The sequence below is a fragment of the Mirounga angustirostris genome, unplaced genomic scaffold (genome assembly GCF_029215605.1).
Source record: "Mirounga angustirostris isolate CCGP_5_RB_7025 unplaced genomic scaffold, mMirAng1.0.hap1 SCAF_7, whole genome shotgun sequence".
Taxonomy (NCBI): domain Eukaryota; kingdom Metazoa; phylum Chordata; class Mammalia; order Carnivora; family Phocidae; genus Mirounga; species Mirounga angustirostris.
The window spans coordinates 72567976-72586843 of NW_026991715.1; the positions used below are offsets into that span (position 1 = coordinate 72567976).

Genomic DNA, 18868 nt, shown 5'->3' on the forward strand with positions numbered 1-18868 from the left:
AACCCCCAGTTTAAAACTGAACCATAAAATGTGGCTACTTAGAGAAATAGGAAATTATTTTACTTAATTTCACTAACACTAATTTATGTATTTTTAATACAAAACAAAAAAAGGTAAACAAGTCATTTTCACTTTTCCACTTTTATTCACTTATATTTTAAAAACATTAAATTTGCTATCACTTGTAGCATTCTGAGTATGTGTGGGAGTGATGGAGACACAGTCAGCCCGCCAGTCAATGCAAGATCTCTCATTGAAAGCATTTTTCCCAAATGTACTCTATTATTCTTTTCCAAGTAGTACCAAAAACTTTAATGGGGACTCTAAAATCAGGTGAAGTCTCATAAATTTCCAGAATGAGTAAATGCATATTAACCCATGTTCAAAAAAGCACCTCTATGTGATTATAAATATATTCAGACTCAATAGTCAAAACACAGTGGTCTTTATCACCATTTGGAGCCCCTAGTTTGATTTTCAATCCCAGGATCTTGCTCCTCGAGCTGGCATTGACAAAATGCTGCAGTAACAGCATGTACTCAGCTTTCTGAAATGGGAGGGAAGCCAATGCAGCAAGTTTTCTGCCCAACTAAAGAGCATTGTCTATAGCAGGCCTACACAACATAAGGCCTACAGGCTACACACAGCCATGAAGCAATTGTTCATGACCCACCTACAGATTTGAGAAGGGGATCAAGTAGAAAGACAGAAAATATGGCAGCCATGTCCGGAACAAGACATACAGCTGTTCCACAGATCCCACCTCTTAGTTTACATGTTATAATACCCTGTATATAAACCCATGATAAAAATCAATGTGACTGGTCAACGCTAACAACAAAGGCATTCACCGTACCCATGCTAGACTAATATAAAAACTTCCTAACAGGCAGAAACTATATAGAACTAAAACTAGGAAAAACCTGTAGCATTCATCTGACAGCTTATTTTCTTTTAGTCAATAAATATTTATTGATGATCCTCATAGTTCATACTTTCTATAAGAACTTCTTTTCATCTCTTTCTCTTGTTCTTGTCATTTACTTACCCATGGGTGACCATAAAACTTAATGTGTGAACTGGAACACTTTTAAAAATGAACACAGCGGGGAGTAGTATCATGGATGATGACAGAGTAGGAAGCTCTAGAATCAGTCCCTCCACCAAAACAACTATCGAGCTGGTAAAAACAAAAACAAAAACAAAAAACAAAAACCTGTTAGAAACAACTATTTCAGAACTCTGGAGTCTAGTTGAACATTGTAGCATCCAGGGGAGTACTTGATGAAGAAAGAGACTAAGTTCTAGTGAATTTCAGCATTACACATAGCGGCTACAATCCACAAGCCCTGCCAAAAGTAACCATGGGGACAACAACCTAAATTCCTGATGCAGCTTTCCAACATTAGGGCAGACACTAGAGACCTTCTCCTCTAAAAACTAAAGTTCTGTGTTTTGATCTACATGGCAGTTCACTGTGGGGCCAAGACAGAGGCCTGGCCACTGGTTCAACCCAGCAGGTTGCTTTGCTTGCACCACTGAAGGAAGTCACAGAGACATAATACCCTTTTAAATTTTTTTACCCTCACTGGATCCAGGTATATAAGGAAATCTCTGTCAGGTCACTGGCTGACCACAGAGGTAACAGAATATAGACTTCAGTGACCACACATGACAAGAAATACAGTCTGCAAACACAACACAAACAATAAACAAATGAATGACTGCAGCCTTCATCAAGTAACAATAGCAAACCTTGGTGTAGAGGGAAGAATTTGATTTCGAGAATTACATTACAATATTCAAAATGTCCAGATATCAAGAAAATTATAAAGCACATAAGTGGAAAAATATTACTCATTCATAGGGAAAAAAAACTGACAGAAACCATCCTAAAAAAGCCCAGACACTGAACTTAGTAGGCAAATACTTTAATTTACTACCTTAAATATGCTCAATGAGCTGAAGAAAGCCATGGACAAAGAACCAAAGTAAATTAGGAAAAGTATGCACAAACAAATAAGGAATATCAACAAAGAGAAATCATTAAAAAATCAAAGTAGAAATTATGGGGCTAAAAAGTACAAAAGATAAAACAAAAATTTCAATGAGAGGCATTCAACAGCAAATATAAACAAGCAAAAGAGAGAATCTTCACATCTGAAAACAGAGCAATTATAATTGCCCAGTCTGGGGAGAAAAATAAAAACAAAGCAAAATGAACAGGGCCTAAGATGGGACACCATCAACATACCAATATATGCATTATGGGAGTCCCAGGAGAAGAGAAAGAAAAAGAAGCAGAAAAAAATTTTTTGAAGAAATATTATCCAAAAGCATCCCAAATTTGATGAAAGATATGAATATACACATCCAAGAAGGTCAACAAACTCTAAGGAGGACAAAGAAATCTACACCACATTATTATCAAATTGTGGAAGGACAAAGAATCGTGAAAGCAACAAGAGAAAAGCAATTCATCATATACAAGGCATCCTCAAGAAAGATTAATGCCCTATTTCTTATCAGAAACAATGAAGGCCAAATGATAGGAGGACAATATATTTAAAGAACTGAAAGGAAAAAAATGCAACCAAGAATTCTGTATTCAGCAAAACAATGCTTCAAAAATGAAAAAAAATTACATTCCCAGATAAACAAAAGCTAAAGGAATTCAATACTAGTAGATGTTCTCTATAAGTAATGCTAATGGAAGTACTTCAAGCTGAAATGAAAGGATATTAGACAGTAACTCAAAGCCATACAAAGAAATAAAGATCACTGATAAAGTTAACCACATAGGTAAATATAAAACCTAGTATTATTGCATTTTTGGTAAATAACTCTTTTTATTTCCTTATCATTTAAAAGACATGCACAAAATAATAATTATAAATCTATGTTAATGGGCACACAATGCATAAAGATGCAACTGTGACAATAACAACATAAAGGAGAGGATAAAGCTAGAAATACATGCAACTGAAGTTAAGCTGGTATCAATTCAAACGAAATTTTTATAAATTTAGGATGCTAATTATAATCCCCATGGTAGCCACTAAGAAAATAACTAAAAATATACATAAAAAGAAATGAATACACCTGAAGCCAATGTAACACTGTGTGTCAACTATACTCAAATAAAAAAAAAGTTAATGAAGAGGGAATCAAAATGGTATACTAGAAAAAAAAAATAAAACACAAAAGGCAGCAGTGAGGAATTGAGGAACAAAAAAAAGGACATGACACATAGAAAACAAACAGCACAATGGCAGAAATGTCTTTTATATCGAATAATCACTATAAAAGTAAATGGGCTAAACTCATCAATTAAAAGACAGCTATTCAGCATTATCAACAATAGCCAAACTATGTAAAGAGCCCAAATGTCCATCAATTGATGAATGGATAAAGAAGATGTGGTATATATACACAATGGAATATTACTCAGCCATCAAAGAGAGTGAGATCTTGCCATTCACAACAACATGTATAGAACTAGAGTGTATTATGCTAAGCGAAATAAGTCAGAGAAAAAGAAATACCATATGATTTCACTCATATGTGGAATTTAAGAAACAAAATAGATGAACATATGGGAGGGGGGATAAAGAAAAAAGAGAGGAGACAAACCATAAGAGACCCTTAAAGATAGAAAACAAACAGGGGTGATGGAGGGAGGTGGGGGGATGGGCTAGATGGGCACTTGATATGATGAGCACTGGGTGTTTCATATAAGTGATGAATAACTGAATTCTACTCCTGAAACCAACACTGCACTATATGTTAACTAGAATTTAAATGAAAATTTGAAAAAATAAAATAAAAGACAACTATTGGTAGAATGAATTAAAAAAAAATGATACAACTATAAACTGCGTATAAGAGACTCATTTTACACCCAAAAACACAAGTTGAAACTGAAAGGAAGGAAAAAGGTATTACATGCAAATAGTAACAAAAAGGGAGCCCAGTTCACAATATTAATATGAGCAAATGGATTTTACATCAAAAACTGTTACAAGAGACAAAGATATTTTAGAGTGATAAAGAATAACTCATCACAAAGATATAACAATTATAAACATCTATGGTGAAGATGTGGAGGAAAAAAAACCCTCGTGCACTGTTCATGGAAATGCAAACTGGTGCAGCGACTATGGAAAACAGTTTGGAGATTCCTCAATAAATTAAAATTAAAGAATTGAAGGGAGAAAGACAGTATATAATAATAGTTGGAAACTTCAACAGCCTACTTCAATAATGGATAGAACACATAGACAGAAAATTAATAAGGAAAGAGAGGACCTGAATAATACTATAAACCCAACTAGACTTTACAGACATGTGCAAAACACTCTATCCAACAATGGCAGAATATCTATTCTTCTCAACTGCACTGGAACATTCTCTAGAATAAACCATATGTTATGCCATAAGACAATTCAAATTTAAAAAAATATTAAAATCATTCAAAGTATCTTCTCTGACCACAATGGAATGAAGCTAGAAATCAATACCAGAAGGAAAACTGGAAAACTCAAACACCTGGAAACTAAGCAACATACTCTTAAGCAACCAGTAGATCAAGTAAGGAATCACTAGGAGACACAAAAAATACTTTGAGATAAATGAAAATAAAAATACAACATACCAAAACATATAGGGAGCAGCAAAAGAAGTGTTCTGTGGGAAATTTATGGCTGTAAACACCTCCATTTAAAAAAGATCTCATGTCCACAACCCAACTTCACACCTTAAGGAACTAGAAAAAGAACAACAAATGAAACCCTAACTGAGAGGAGGAAAGAAATAATAAAACTCATAGCCAAGAGAAACAAAATAGAGAAGAGAAAAGCAACAGAGAGAATCATTAAACCAAAGGTCAGCTTTTTGGGAAAAAAAAAAAAAAAATCAACAAAAATGAGAAACCTTTAGCTATACTAAGAAAAAAAATGCAAATAACTGAAATAAGAGATGAAAGCAGGGACATACATTTACTTTTTCAATATTGTTTTGGCTACTGGAAGTCTCTTGCAGTTTCATACATATTTGAGGAACTGTAGATCAATTTTGTAGAAATTTAAAGGACTATAAGAAAATACTATGAACAATTTTACACCAACAAATTAGACAATCTAGATGAAATGGATGAATTCCTAGGAAAACACAAATTACCAAGACTAACTCAAGAAGTAAAAAATCTTAACAGACCAATAACAAGAGATTAAATCAGTTAATAAAAATAGCCTACCAAAAGAGAAGTCAGAACCATCTGGTTCAGTAGAATTCAACTGAATTCTATCAATCCCTAAAAGAAGAATTAACAACATTCCTTCTTAGACTCTTCCAAAAAAACAAAGAAACTCTAATACTTTTCATAAGGTCTGCATTAACCTGACACCAAAGCCAGACAAAGATACCATAAGAAAACTATAGACCAATATCTCTTATGAATATTTACAAAATTCCTCAACAAAATACTAGCAAACAAGCTCTGAGAGTACATTTTAAAAATTATACACCATCGGAGTACCTGGTTGGCTCAGTCAGTTAAGCGTCCAACTCTTGATCTCAGTACAGGTCTTGATATTGGGGTCATGAGTTCAAGCCCCATGTTGGGCTCCATGCTGCGCATGAAGCCTACTTAAAAAAAAAAAAACAAAAAACAAACCTTACCATCACCAAGCAGGATATAAATCAGGAATGCAATGGCAGTTCAACATATGAAAATCAATGTAATGCATACCACACTAACAGAATTTAAAAAAACAAACTACATAATCATTCAATACATGCCCAAAAAAGCATCTGAGAAAATTCTAAATGCTCTCATGATAAAAATGCCCAAAAACTAGGATAAAAGGGAATTTCTTCAACACAGTAAGGGGAATTTATGAAAAACCCATAGTTAATATCATACTTTCTAATGAAAGAATGAAAGCTTTCCCCCTAAGATCAAGATACAGGACAAAAATGCATGCTTTGACCTATTCAACATTGTATTGGACATTCTAGCCACAGCAATTAGTCAAGAAAAAGAAATAAGATGCATCCAAATTGATAAAGCCTTTTAGAGGTAGAACGAAGTAAAACTATTTCTACTTGCAAATGGCATGATTCTATATATACAAAATCCCACAGAATCTACACACACACACACACACACACATACACAAACCTACTAGAGCTAATAAATGAATTCAGTAAAGTTGCAGGGTACAAGACCAACACAATTAGTTGTGTTTCTACATGGCAGCAATGAACAATCTGGAAATTAAGAAAACAATTTCATTTACAATAGCATTCAAAAGAATAAAATACTGGGGAATAAAGCATTGCTGAAAGAAATTAAAGAAGCCCTAAATAAATGGAAATACATCCCATGTTCATGAACTGGAAGACTCAATATGGTTAAGATAACAATACTCCACAAAGAGAACTAAATTCCTCAAATTTATATGGAACTACAAGGGATTCTGAGTAGCCAAAACAATATTCAAAAAGTAAAATGCAGCTGAAAAACTCACATTTCCCAATTTCAAAATGTACCACAAAGCTACCCTAACCAAAAGAGTGTGGTATTGACCTAAGGATAGAAATAGAGACCAACAGAATAGAACTGAGAATCTAGAAATAAACTCAATCATCCATAACCAATTGATTTTTGACAAGACCATTCAACAGGGAAATAACAGTTTTCAACAAATGATGCAGGGATAAATGGATAACCACAAACAAATAATGAAGTTGGACCCATACCTCACTTCTTATACAAAAATTAACTCAAATAAATGGCCTAAATATAAGAGCTAAAACTATAAAATTACCAGAAGAAAAAAACAGAGGTAATATTCATAACCTGAGATTTGGCAATAGATTCATAGATTTGACACCAAAAGCATGAGCAGTAAAAGTGAAAGACAAGTTGGCTTTCATAAAAATTATAATCTTCTTTTGTTCATTAAAGAAAATTATCAAGAATGCCAAGGAACAATCTAAAGAATGGAAAAAAATTCTGCAAATCATTTATCTCATAAAGGATTAATAATGAGAATATATAAAGAACCCTTATAATTCAACACATAAACAAACCCAAATAAAAAATGGGCAAGAGACCTGCATAGTTTCTCCAAAGAAGATATAAAAACAGCCAATAAGCACATGAAAAGATTTTCAGTATCTCTAGTCATTGAATACATGATGAAAAAACACTTCATATCCACTTAAGATAGCTTCAAAGACTAAATTAATAAAAATAACAACTGTTGGCAAGGATGTAGAGAAATAGGACTCCTTGTACATTATTGGTAGGAATGCAAAATGGTTCAGCTGCTATGGAAAACAAGTTGGCTATTCCTCAAAAAATTAAACACAGAATAATCATATGATTTAGAAATTCTGCTCCTAAGTATATACCTAAAAAAAATGAAAACATATGTCCACACAGAAACTTGTACACGAAGGTTTATAGTAGCATTATTCACTATAGCCAAAGGATTAAAATAGCCCACATGCCAATCAGTGGATAAATGGATAAACAAATTGGGGTATGTATGCATTGTGTGTATATATACTCAGCCATTATAAGGAACAAAGAACTGACACATTCTACAACTTGGATGAACCTCAAAAACATTACACTAAGTGAAAGAAAGCAGACACAAAAGGTCATATATTGTATGGTCTACTTAAATAACTTCTTATAAGTTTTGGTGTAGTTTTCTTTGATCCTTTCAAACACCATGCATTTTTCAAGTAGTGATACTGTAATCTACAGTCTCCACAGGGTTTCATATAGGAGGCTTTTCTCAGTACTTTAGTCTCTTCTATTTCAATCTCTTTTCTAATGCTTCATTTTTGTCTTATTAAGAAAAAGAAAAGTACAATTATACATCCAAACCTAGCATTAAACTACAATTATTTTAAAGTGAGAAAATAAAGCCAAGTGCATAAGGAAAATGCAAACAGGGTGAGAACCTCTCCAAAATTCTAAGATGGGATCCTTAAAAGTACACAGTTTCTGTAATGAAATGTAAATGTTTATAGACTTTTCATCAAGAGACAGGAGAACTTAGGCTTGGTCAAGACCATTTAAGATAAGAGACGTTAAGAATCCTAATACTTACTTTTCATTCTATTTGGGAGAAAAAAATGTATTCCCAAAGTTTTTAATCTTTAATATATAAATATTTGTACCATATAAAATTTTGTAATAAGGTATAATTGCATGTATAAATATGGCTATTGCTGGACATCTAATTTTTAAGAGAACATAAATTTATTTCAAAATGGGCGCCTGGGTGGCTCAGTCGTTAAGCGTCTGCCTTCGGCTCAGGTCATGATCCCAGGGTCCTGGGATCGAGTCCCACATCGGGCTCCCTGCTCTGCGGGAAGCCTGCTCCTCCCTCTCCCACTCCCCCTGCTTGTGTTCCTGCTCTCGCTGTGTCTCTCTCTGTCAAAAAAATAAATAAAATCTTTAAAAAAAAAAAAAAAAAAAAAAATTTATTTCAAAATGTTATTTACTCAACTAGTTATGAATTACTTTGGAAATGCTCTCCTCAAACAAATTTTCTGAATTTATTTTACAACTTTAAAACCAAGTAAATAATTACAATAAGATATCACCTCACACCTGTCAGAATGGCTAAAAAAAAAAAAAAAAACACAAATAACAACAGTTATTGGCGAGGATGTGGAGAAAAAGGAACCCTCTTGCACTGTTGGTGGGAATGCAAACTAGTGCAGCCACTCTGGAAAACAATATGGAGGTTCCTCAAAAAATTAAAAACAGAACTACCCTATGATCCAGCAATACTACTAGGTATTTACCCAAAGGATACAAACATACTAATTCAAAGGGATACATGCACCCTGATGTTTAGAGCAGCATTATCTACAATAGCCAAATTATCAAAACAGCCCAATCAATGAATGGATAAAGAAGATACGGTGTATACACACACACACACACACACACACACACTAGAATATTACTCAGCCACAATAAAGAATGAAATCTTGCCATTTGCAACATGGATGGAGCCAGAGAGTATTATGGTAAGTGAAATAAGTCAGTTACAGAAAGACAAATACCGTATGATTTCACAATGATTTCACGGAATTTAAGAAACAAAACAAACAAGCAAAAGAGGGAAAAAAAGAGTGAGAAAAAGGCAAACCAAGAAACAAACTCAACTGTAGAGCATTGATGGTTACCAAAAGGGAGGTGGGTGAGGGAATGGGTTAAATTGGTGATGGGGATTAAGGAGTGCACTTGTTGTGATGAGCACCAGGTGATATATAGAAGTATTGAATCACTATATTGTACACCTGAAACTACGATACACTGTATGCTAACTAACTGAAATTTAAATAAAAACGTTAAAAAAAAAGTAAAGAATGTTTTGGGATACTATAAACCAAATACAGCATACATTTCTCAAAATTGTTACAGAAGATTAATAATATTATTGCTAACAACATGACTATGATCTGAACATAAAGAAATTCAGTATCCTCATGCTGGAAAAAATTATTTCTCCTAGACTAAATATCTCTTTTCTAAATATCATTATTAGGTATCTTGAAAGTTAATAAAATCAAAGTGAAACACACAAAAAGAAACTCTGAATTCCTTTATTCATTTATAGACAGTAATATGAAATAAACACAAAACCCACATTTCATTTTGTGTTTATGTAAATAATTAGCAAAGCATTCTGTTTATGTCTTACTGTGATCAAGCAGGCTTGTCTGTGAAAAAAAAGAAACTGCTGTGTTGTCAATGCTAGCTAAACCCACCCTATAAATTCTAGAGTCCAGGAAAATATACTTTTGCAAGAAGTCTATTCAATCAGAAATCAGAACTGGGAATATGGAATGTCTTGGCCCTTATAGGAAAAAGTCCCATTTTTGTAAAAATTGTTGTTATTCAAGCACTTCTGCTACTATTCCCTTCTTTCTCTGCTATGTCTCCCTACCTTGACTATATAGAAGTAGTAAGGCATCCTCTTAATATATGCATTATGTTTAAAAGATAAACATGTTGGGGCACCTGGGTGGCTCACTGGGTTAAACGTGTGCCTTCAGCTCAGGTCATGATCCCAGAATCCTGGGACAGAGCCCTGCGTCAGGGTCTCTGCTCAGTGGGGAGTCTGCTTCTCCCTCTGCCTCTGACCCTTCCCCTCCCCCTAAATAAAATCTTTAAAAAATAATAAAATAAAACAAAAGATAAACATGTTTGCTACATTCATTTGTTCATGAATTGAAAACAGAAATATAAGGTTTTTATTTTTTATTTTTTTAAAGATTTTTATTTATTTAAGAGAGAGAGAGAGAGCAGACATAAGCAGGGGGAGTGGCAGAGGGAGAGGGAGAAGCAGGCTCCGCACTGAGCAGGGAGCCTGATGTGGGGCTCGATCCTAGGACCCTGGGAACATGACCTGAGCTGAAGGCAGATGCTTAACCCACTGAGCCACCTAGGCACCCTTATAAGGTTTTTTTAATGTCCTTCTGGTTTTGCCATATAAAATAATTGCTCCCACGCACTCTTAATTTACATACCATGACTTTTGTGATACTTTTCTTTTTGTATTGAGTATTCATCTTAGGCATCTCAAAGCACAGCAACTTTTCTCCTGATTCTGATCCCTTTATAAGGATTCAAGATCCCTAGATGCATGATAAAGAGACAGTCAATTCCCTGCCAGAAAAAGGATATGCAATATGCATGTACATAGGTCACTTTCTAAGTGTTTGCTTTAGTTAGCTTCCTCTTTACTGTAAATACACATAGCTTCATTAAATGGTGCCAATTTTCAGTAAGGCAGCTTACATACAGAAAAAATTACGAGAAGAAACCCAATGACTGAAATATTCTGTCCAAATTAGTGTACTTCTAAAATGTAGCCCTTTCCTAAATTTTTGTAATACATTCAGTACTTTTTTTAAAGATAAAATCCTTCCACATGCCTCAGTGATTCATAGTAGTCATTACCACAGACTGTGATAGATACCAAGTAACTCAAAACCCAGTTTTCTGGTTGAGTTTCTATTAATGCGATGTGTAGGACATATATGAAAAATGCTGAAGCAGGAAACAACATGGATAGCAATGGAGATATTATGCTATCTGTTTAGGTTGCTGTGTGAAACCTTCCCATTCTCATCACCAGAGCTGTAGTTAAAACTCTGGCTGCCTGAAACGAAATATAAGGTTGTGTCCTCTTCACAGAGCTGTCAGTTTTTCAACTAGCCAGTTTATAGGTTCTGAGAAAAGACATGCTCCTGTTTTAAACATGTGAATGAAAGAAACTGCTTTGGCAAATTTAATTAGATGGAAAATGGAGCTTTTTTTTTTCTTAATTCCACACCACTGTGGGAGAGTGACAACTACAGGACCTTGGATAAAAACTTGTTTCGTATTTGTGAATTGATGTGTGTTTTATTGTCACCACATACAAATTCATATACAAATGTATATACTATACTCAAGTACATTTAATATAATACATATTTATAAATCTAAGTTGATAAAACTTTGACACAGATGATATCATAAATGTGTGAAGAAAATGAAAGCAAATGCCATAGACTGAGATTTAAAAAAAAGTTAAAATTCTTATTAGCTCTCTCACATTCCTCATGTTTTCACTAAACATGTTAGTAAATGTATACACTGTATGATTTCATATAATTTGAATCAAGGGTCAGTTAGAAAACATTGCACTTTTAAATTTGCTGATCAATGCACAGGTTTATATACTGTGTGCCATTTTTCCACTGGATTTTCTAAGTGTTCTCTTAAAAAAGAACTGAAAAAGTATTATGATTCAAAGTTTCTTTACAAGTAAGTCTTATAACAAAAAAGAAAACCGTAATGATAATATCCTTTAGGATACCCTGAAAGTTAACTTTCCTTGGAACCACTTAAAGTAGTCTAAAGAAAGATTTAATAGTCTTTCTTGCATTATTTTTCACTCTGGTTAAAACATTATAAATAATATGAGTTAAAAGCTAACAAAAACAAGTAGGAATGAAATTACTATTATTTTTATCACTTAAGGAACTCAAAAATAGTTGAAACAATTTTTCCAATACTTTTGCAAAATTCTTACCTCTAGTCAAAGTTCTAAGTAAATATGTCATCCCCAAAGGAGAATTTGAAAGCTACAAACCTCTTTAAGCGATCTGAAGATTTAACTATGACTTGTACATTTCTAAGCTGTTTACTGGTATTAATATTGCTTCTATATTTTAATTTGCAAAAATGAACAGCAAAAGACCTAGGTGAAATGTATGAACTAGAAAAGTTCCTCTTTGGCATGCCAATATCTGATACAGTTTTAATGAAACACCTGCACCGCAAATAAAGGAATATAAAAGAAAGCAACAGGGAGGACACAAGTTAGAGGGCAGCACAAGTGAAACAAAGACATAAAATCAAACAGGAATGAATGTCATTGGATAAAGGCTCTTCAACAACTTAAAAAATACCCTGAACCAAGAATCTGCACTTGAGTACAAATTATACTTAGGTATTTTTTTCTATTTTATTAGAAAGAATTTATATTCACCATAATGTTGTGTAAAAAGCCTCATGACTGTATTTATTGCCCTTTTGAAAAAAGCACTAAGATTAGTTGACCTGGATTCTCAACACAGATTTTTCTTTGATTTAGAGGAAGATGAAAAAAGAGGAAAACAGTAAGAGAGAGAAGAGAAAAAGAGAATGTACTAAAAAACACCTATAATAACTATTACAGAAGATTAATAATCTTTTCAAGCGAGAGAAAGGGGGGGGAACAGTTTGGTAGGAAATGCCATAATTTCAGTCACAAAGTATGTCTTAAAAACTTGTTTCTTATTTGTGAATGTGTGCGTATATTCCTTCAGCCAGTTAGTTACAAAAAAGGGATGACAGACAGGAGTGATAGGAAATAAATGCTGTCAATCTACTTCTGGGAACATGACAAAGTGAATTTCTCCTGCTCCAAACACAAAGACATGGTGGAAAAAATACAACCAAAAAAATGAATACATAGCTTAGAAATATCCAGGCTCCCAAAACAGAGAGAACTCAAAGCCAGAGTTACAAGAGTCAAAGCTGAGAGCATGACAACTTAGAGAAGTACAGAGTTGAAATGGTGTAAGAGCCAGTAGCTGAGGTGTTAAGGTCCATATGTAGGGACAGAATACATAGTTTGGGGCCCACATAAGTAAGGGAGAATGAAATAACTGGGATACCCGAGTAAAAAGTTTAGATAATCAAAAGACTGCTTACGCTATAAAAAAAGAGTGTTAAAAACAAAAACAAAATCTCTGCTCACAAGCCCAGAAGAGAAGCAAGGAAGCTGTCTCTCTGCCAAAAGCTCTATGTAGGAAAAAAGTTTCCCATGAAAGAGCAAAACCTGAAGAGAGGTTTAAGGTCTGAATTTACATTACATGCATGGTATGGTAATCCCATGCCAGATAAAAAAAAACAGATCCTAATAAAGATTTTTTACATACTATTATGGTATGATCTCCAGGAAATATTAAATGAAAAAAGCTGGGTGCTGAATAGTGTGAATAGTATGCATGTATTTATCTAAGAGGGGAAATAGAAATACCTAGACACACACATTTGGTTCCATTTTTTTTAAAAAGATAGATATCAATCAAAAGATCCCTAAATTATTCGTCTGTGGAAAAGAAAAAAAGAAGGTGAAGGAAGGATAGAAGCCAGACTTATCCAAATTTATCTTATTTTCTAGATTTTTAATATGAAATTGTAAATATCTGACATAATTATAAAACAAAATTGAATCAAGAATTTTAAAAGTGCAACTATAGACCTGAGAAACAAACAGGGTTTTAGAGGGGAGGGGGGAGGGGGGATTGGTTAGCCCGGTGATGGGTATTAAAGAGGGCACATACTGCATGGAGCACTGGGTGTTATACGAAGACAATGGATCGTGGATCACTACATCAAAAACTAATGATGTATTGTATGGTGACTTACATAACATAATAAAATTTAAAAAAAAAAAAGAATTTTAAAAGTGCTCCCAAAAGTTTGAAAATAAAATCAAACTAATCCATGTATCAAGTCGATGGGTTTAACAAACACACAGAAAACAATTATTTCAAGTGACTTAAAAACAGAGTAATTTGATTACAAATCATCAGTGAGATATACAACAAGGACCAAAAGAACTGCAAAGAAGTTGTAAACTATTTCAGTAACCATATTATTAGTAATGGCATTGGTGTTGGTATACTGATATTAATATACAAAGAGCAATTAATTATATTAAGGTCATGAGGAACCAACATTTTCAGCATAAAAGAAAAAAACCACAAATACAAAACCAAGAAAAGTTAAAAACCCTTGTAATCCCAAATTTGAAATGGAAATATCAGGATATACTCATGAAGTATTTTCCTTTAAAAAAGTTTGTATTTCCTACCTGTTCATATTTCCACTAAAAAGGCCTAGAAACATGACAAGTCCAGGCCACTGAGCACCCACCCCATCATCTAAACTGTGGTCTCTAAATATAATTTTTGCACTAAAAGAAAATAGGGTAGAAACTGATCCCAGTTCTAGGGTACAAAACAGACAATATGAACCAAAAATACTTTACTGTACCAGAAAACAAGAAAGTTATCAAAAGCTGATGGTGGTGTGTCAAAAGGGCTCAGAAGCTAACTTAGAGATGGCAAAAGATGGGACAATTTTAGGAAAAAGATAGTATCAGCGGGTTAAAATATTAAATGTGTTAAAAATCCGTACGTTCATAGCAATAAATAAAAATGAATGTTCATAATTGCCTTTGCAGGATGCCAGAGAACCAACTTAGTATTCTGAAAACTACTAAATAAAAGGAAAAAAACGATGCATTTTTCCTGTCTTTTCTTTATTAATTGTACCTCAGAAAAACTAAATAGTTGATGAGGGCAATTATATATGAAAAAGAAAGTTAGGTTTTACAACTCTGAATGGCACGATGAATCTGGGCAATGATCATCAACAGGTGCTAAAATCATTAGACAGGGGGTAATTTAACAATGTACAGACCAGGCTGACAATACCTGAAACTACTGATCAATCTTAACATTCACACACAAAAAGAGCAACCACATGTTATATGCCTCCTGGTGTGATACAAAAGAAAGTATACAATACCACCTATGAAATATTCTTGCCAAAAAAAAAAAAAAAAAATCAAGCCTGTGTAAGCCTCTAGATCTAAGTACTGGTTTATAGGGAATTGACACAGAGTAACACATTTAATAACACGTCAGATGCAATTAGCAAAATCCTGAAGGTAGGTGTACAAAAAGGAGTTAATAGAGCAAGATTCAAACTGCTATCCTTTGAAAAGTCTGTTTGCAAGACTGGCCTTTGGCTGGTGTCTGGAATTTTTATTTCAGCAGGGTTCCCACCAATCCCAGAACAGATAAGACTGCTCAATGTGCCTAACCTGTTTGTACAGTGGACAATGTGGTTTATACTTGACATCTGCTCTCCTTCTACAAGTCTAGAATTTTGGTACATGCCAGGCAGAAGATGCCTACATAACCAGCCTCCAGTAAAAAGCCCGGGCACTGAGTGTCTAATGAGCTTTCCTTTTAAATATTTCACATAGTTGTCACAACTCATTCCTGAGGGAATTAAGTACAACCTGTGTAACTGAACTAGGAAAAGACTCATGCCTGGTTTCCTTCCTCCAGACTTTGCCCCATTTGCCTTTCCCCTTTACTGATACTGCTCTGTATCCTTTTGCTATAATAAATCACAGCATAGAGTACAACTACATGCTGAATCCTATGAGCCTAGTAGTGAATCAATGAGCCTGGGGGTGGTCTTCAAAATCCCCAACACAAGGGGAAAATTTACAGATTAATAACCTGATTTGTTCAATAAAGTGCACAAGAAAAAAAAAGTGTAAAAATCTATTAAGAAATTTAATAATAAATGTTTAATTACAGTATTTTGTTTCAGTTCTTGTGACTAAAGATGGAAAACACTAACTGAAAATTTTAATTTATGATTCAAAAAACATAAAACTTAAAAAGAAATTTAAATTAACTTCCAAATAATTATACAAGTCTATGGTATTTATACCCTTTAAGTCATTCAAATTTAAAACTGCACTAAGACTTTTGGGACACTCTGTATAAATAACCAAAATCTGACTCAAGAAGAATATTGAAAACCTGGATATATTCATAAACATCAAAAAATTAAATCGGTAAATATCTATCCACAAGAAAGCATCAGGCTAAGTCTGTTGTTTATAGACAAGTATAACCAAATCTTAAAAAAACAGATAACCCTTATATTAAATAAGATATTCCAGGGGCGCCCAGGTAGCTCAGTCGTTAAGCATCTGCCTTCAGCTCAGGTCATGATCCCAGGGTCCTGGGATCGAGCCCCGCATCGGGCTCCCTGCTCTGCGGGAGGCCTGCTTCTCCCTCTCCCACTCCCCCTGCTTGTGTTCCCTCTCTTGCTGTGTCTCTCTCTGTCATATAAATAAATAAAACCTTAAAAAAATAAAAATAAATAAGATATTCCAGAGAATAGAAAAAATAGAGAAAGTTCTTTTTATAAAGAGCTCATTTTATAAAGTGAGTATAATCTTATGCTCAAAATCACAAAAACTGTATAATAAAACACAATAGGACATTCAAATATACTAACATCAATAAAAGAAATTCTACACAAAATATTAGCAAATTTAATCAATTTAATAATGCTGTGTGTCTATATATATCATCTACAGATCTACGTATGTACACACAAATACTTACATGTATCTACACAAACTACATCATGATCAAGTAAGGCTTATCCCAAGAACTCAATGATCAATTAATGTAATTTGCCACATCAACATATAAAAGAAAACTCATATGATCTTTTAGAAAGATACAGGAAAAAAATTCAATGTCTATTCATCACCTTTTATAAGAATCTCTTAGCAAGTTAAGAGTACAAGGAAATTTCCCTCACCTGATATTTAATGGGATAATTTTAAAAGCATTTACTTTAAAGTTAGAAACAAGGTAAGAATGTTTGTTACTACATACTGCTTATATTCAACCTTTCCTAAGTATAGGAAATGCTAACCAACTTTAAAAGTATTAAAAGAATAAGGACTGAAAAAAAAATAGTCATTATTTTCAGATAACATTATTATGTAAAAGATCTCAGGGATTCTACAAATTGCCAAAACTAATAAAGATAGTTCAACAGGGTTATTGGATACAAGATCAAAATCTAAATATTTAATACCATTCCTATGTACAAACAATAACCAAGTAGAAATGTAATAGAAGATCTCATTAGCAACAGAAACAAAATCATAATGTACCTAAGAGTATGTCTAACAAAATCAGAGTAAGACCCCTATAAAGGAAATTATAAAACTTTATTGTCAGGCATAAATGGAAACACAAATGAATGAGAATATACTATGCTGGTAGACAGGAAGACTAAGTTTCATGAAAATGTCTATTTGCACTAAATTAACTTTATTAATTCAATTCCAAAAGAAATCCCATGAGGGTTGTTAACAGTACTTGACAATAGGACCCTATAATTCACATGTGAGAGAAGATACTGAAAATAGAACAATTTTCAAGAAGATGGACAAGGTGGCAAGACTTACCTGAAACAGCCTTCATCATATTATAAAGCTCTTACAATTCAGATGATATAAGATAAACAAGGATAAACAAATCAACCACACAGAATAGAGAACCCAGAAACAGATGAAATATATATGGCTATCTGATGAATGAAAAAGCTGACAATACAAATCACTGGGAAAAGGAAAAACTATTTTAAAAAATGATCCTGAGAAAATTAGTTACACATATGGGGAAAAATCAGATCACTGGCTCACAAAATAAATCCCAGATGATTTTAAAAACTTAAATCTAGAAAGCAAAATTATAACACTTTTAGGGAAAAAAATACGAAATTAGTCATATGGCATCAACTAAGGAAAAGCTTGTTTAGACAAGACACAAAAAAAGTACAAGCATTAAGGTGAAAGGCTGAAACTTTTTACACAGTGAGTTTTAAAACTTCTATATATCAAGACCACATAACAAAGTAAAAAGATAAGATACAAAATGGGACAAATTTATAATGCATACAACCAAAAATGAATTATTATAAAGAACTTCTAAATCAAAAGGAAAACAACAACAAAAAGGAAATAAAAATAGGCAATTCACAGAAAAGAAATTCCAAATGGCCAATAAACATATGAAAGGTTGCTCATCCTCACTAAATGTTAGGTAAATGCAAATTAAAACAAAATAACATTTGATACTATAGTCTATATAGTCTGTAGTCTAAGTATCAGCAAGTATGTAAAGATAAGGAAATCTTACATACTGCTGGTTGAGGCATAAACTGATATAGGTACTTTAGGGAATGATTTAGCCACACAGTGTAAAGTTGATAATGATTGCAACCAAGAAATGCATACCCTAAAAAAACTTTCACACGTATTTGTAAAGAAACATGCATAAAAGTGATCATTGCAGCATTATTTTAACAATTAAAAACTGGAAATGGTCTAAATGTCCATAAATCCGTGTGTCACTATAGACAAATCTCAAAAACATAATAGTGAAAAAAATAAGCTCCCTCGGGACGCCTGGGTGGCTCAGTCAGCTGAGCATCTGCCTCTGGCTGAGGTCATGATCATGATCCCTGGGTCCTGGGATCTAGTCCCGCACAGGGCTCCTTGCTCAGCGGGAAGCCTGCTTCTCCCTCAGCCTGCCGCTCCCCCTGCTTGTGCTCTGACAAATAAATAAATAAAAATCTTTTTAAAAAATAAATAAATAAGCTCCAGAATATGAA

The 18868-nt window shown here is 33.5% G+C and overlaps 1 long non-coding RNA gene across 12 annotated transcripts in view; it reads right to left on the reverse strand.

Moving 5' to 3' along the window:
* Positions 1–18868, reverse strand: part of LOC123860012 (uncharacterized) — a 164100-nt gene that overhangs the window by 67689 nt on the left and 77543 nt on the right. For 10 of the 12 annotated variants that reach the window (XR_010413141.1, XR_010413138.1, XR_010413140.1 and 7 more), the window contains one exon: positions 1049–1180. This is a non-coding gene — a long non-coding RNA (uncharacterized LOC123860012). Of the gene's footprint in view, positions 1–1048; positions 1181–5536; positions 5647–10566; positions 10675–18868 lie in introns of all 12 variants that reach the window. The other 2 variants (XR_010413144.1, XR_010413143.1) reach the window with 2 other exon arrangements.